Here is a 3,710-nt window from a genome sequence, read left to right on the forward strand (position 1 = left end):
ACCTATACAGCACTGCAGTATATGTCAGAGCTATAAAAAATGTATAATAATAGTGTGTGACTGTGGGGGAAAATTAGAGTGTCAGCTCCTCTGTACAGAGACTGATGGGACTGGCTCAGTGATCTCTGTACAGCACTAAGTCCCACCAGGACCCCCTTCTATCTCAGTATGACCCCCAGTCCCACCAGATCCCCCTTCTATCTCAGTATGACCCCCAGTCGCACCAGGTCCCCCTTCTATCGTAGTATAACCTCCAGTCCCACTAGGTCCCCCTTCTATCTCAGTATGCCCTCTAGTCCCACCAGGACCCCCTTCTATCTCAGTATGACCCCCAGTCCCACCAGGTCCCCCTTCTATCTCAGTATGACCCCCAGTCCCACCAGGACCCCCTTCTACCTCAGTATGACCCCCAGTCCCACCAAGACCCTCTTCTATCTCAGTATGATATTATTATTAATGAAGAAATGTCGCAGCTCTGCAATGTGTGCAGTGAATGTGGCTTTAGGAGCAGGAGAGAACAATGGCTGTCGATATGCACTTAGTGTTTTAAGGAAATGTTCTATTTCTTAGCATTTTTGTCCATAATGAAGGTTAAGGTTCATGTTTCTTCTTTATAATTATATTCATTATTATTATTATTATTATTATTAATGCTATTATTATAATTAATAATAAACAGGATTTTTTTAGCACCAACATATTACGCAGCACTATATTATGTTGGTGAATAAAGGCAGCAACACAAGATGAGAGCACCCTGCCCCGAAGAGCTCACATTCTAGGAGGTGGGGGAGGTAACACCCAATTTACAAACATTTGCCTTTTGTTTTCTCAGAAGCCAACAAGTAAAGGTAACAAATAAAAAATCCCCAGTTCTTCAGACTTCAGGAAAACTGCTGAAGGTTTACATAGGGTAATGGAAGTCATTTATTTGGTCATGTTTGAAAACTATTCATAAAGTTGGTTTATAATTTGAGGGTTGGATACATTTTTATTTTCCAGGACATAGAATACTCAGAAGCACCGCACTGTACATCTCCCATACCACCCATGGGTGAACTTCTATCCTACAAGCTGCACAACGATAAGGAAACATTGGGTTGAATCATTTTCTTTGACTGATTCTTAGTAACTGGTGTGCAGGGATATCCGGTGCTACCAAGGTCAACCCAGGGCAAACAGATCCTGTGGGTCCTCTCTGGCATTTACTGGTATGACTGGTGCCTATGTGTAACTCAGATACATAATAGGCATAATAATATTAATAGAATAATAGCTCATAAAGGGTTATACCAGAAGACAACAATGGGATCAGATAAACACATGCTATATATTACAGAGCCGAATGTTCTTAGAAATGTCTTCTGTATCTTAGCTGATAGCCAGGTGCACGGGAACTCTGCTTAATTTAGTTTTATGAATCTTTAGTTATTGAATTTTGTATTTTTGTAAAATACTTTTATACAGTTCATCCCTCTGTCTGTATATCAGTCGTGAGCACAAAGATGTATGCCGCTATTATCTGCCCCCTGGTGAATGATTCACATTACACATTAGCTCACTTTCATTTTCTAGAAAATACTGACCATGTGACCCATCTATAGGCACCTCCAGGGGTGTCACAGACAGGCAATGAAAAGTGCAGATAGCTTGGAGTGGAATTTTTTTTAACAGACATTCACACTGGGTGTATTACAGAGGAACTAAAGTTTAAAGTAGAGAAGAGAACCACACTTGGTTCAGGTGCCTCCTATGAAGAATGGCGTAACGGACTGACACATCGGCAATTATTCTTTAACATTAGGCCAGATATTAAGACCACTCATCAGCAGTGTAATGAAAATTCAATGTTTTAATATAAAAGATTTGTCCTAAAGAGTGCAAAAGTATAACTGAATCAACCTGACCTTCACCTCCCCCTATAGCTCCATACTAACCTCTAATGATTGCTTTGGCCTCTCACATTGGGCACGATTTAATAAAATTGTCCAAGACTGAGACGATAGGCTACCATAAATGAAGTTTGCTGGATCACCCAGGTTCTCCCATTATAGTTTATACTCTCCGGTCTTGTAGAGCTTTAAGCAGTCAGGCCTATTACATGCAGCAGACTAGCAAAGATCCAACGTTGGGCTGCCATGGCTGTGCAGTAATGGCTCTCTGTATTATTGGAGCAACATCCTATACAAGTCTATCGGAGATTACCATGCAAGCATGGACGACCCTCTGCTAGATTTTTGTTGGCTGTGTTACAGACAGGCGGTTTCAGCTGTTAGAGGCAAATATGGGGCCTGGGGTAGGAGAGCGGGGTTCCCCAAGATGAACTAATACTGTAACCTGTATGCTCAATATTTGAACGCGATGGATTAAAACCCCCATCAGATCACAGGATTGTGATCATCATGAAAAGTCAGTGTGTGCATTTGGTGGACTTGTGATGTGATCCAGCGATTAAGTCACTGATTGAGGGTAGGTACTCTTCTAATTGTCCAATTTGCGTGTCTCCCCATGGCTGCACCTTGTACAGTGGCGCTGGTTCTGAATCCAAGCAGAATCTGCACGTGACGGCTGGCAGAATAGGTGGCGTACTATACACAATCAAATGAAGATTGCAAGCCAAACAATAATTGGATACGCAGGGGTGGATTATGGCTGGCAGGATAGGAGACGTACCTGTAGAAGGAGAGATAAATGCAGACAGATGAAGAAGATGAATTCATCAGTGATGTTAGTAGAGGATGATGATGATGATGATGATGGTGATGATATTATTCCCTGGATTAATTCCCATCACACTTATAATTTGGGCACATGACCTTGCCTGTTGTTTAAATAGAAGTGACAGAGAGTGGTACTGGTATCCCGCTCATTGCCGCCCCTATTCATTTCCTATAGGCTGACACTAGGAGGCGCGACATGTTCCTGGGATGAGGAAACGGGAAAGGCACCGCAAGCCCTTTTCCAGGGTAAATTAGCCCTCATTTTGTTGTGATCAGAATGTTTCTGCACAATGTCAGCTGGTTCTGTCCGTAGTGTCTACTGCTTTATTATCTAAACCTGGCCATTGGAGATGAAGGAAGACTTGGTGAAGATGGACACTATTCATATAGTATAATATATATATATATATATATAATATATATAGTATAATAATGAGCTATTATAATTTAATAAAAACATCCTGAAAAGAAATAAAATATTCCCCATACATACAGAAATATATATAGTACATACATAGAGGGGGGGAAACGGAGCTTTCCTCTATTTACTATGAGCAGTGATTTCAAGGCTACAAAAGAGTTAACAGAAACAAATGTGAAAGTGAATCTTTGGATTTCTTGTGTCATGTGAAGGAAACAGGAAGAACTCCGCTGAGCATTTCCAGCCCATACACTGAGCTATAGAGGAGGTATGGAGGATCTGTCTGTTCTCTCTGTGCCATAGAAACTTCTGCTTCACCAGTCTCAGCTCCTAGAAGTCCTGGCTATTTCCAGGGACAGTGTCCAGTTCTACAATCTTCCTACAAACCCAACATTGTCCCAGGTTAAATCTGAGATTGAAGTTTTTGTTATCTGCGTATTACCGTAACATTCAAAGATTGCAGACATAGTACATGAGACTGCCAGAGACTGCAGACATACTATGGGAGACTGCCAGAGACTGCAGACATACTATGGGAGACTGCCAGAGACTGCAGACATACTATGGGA

The sequence above is a fragment of the Pyxicephalus adspersus genome, chromosome 7, assembly GCF_032062135.1.
Source record: "Pyxicephalus adspersus chromosome 7, UCB_Pads_2.0, whole genome shotgun sequence".
Lineage (NCBI taxonomy): Eukaryota > Metazoa > Chordata > Amphibia > Anura > Pyxicephalidae > Pyxicephalus > Pyxicephalus adspersus.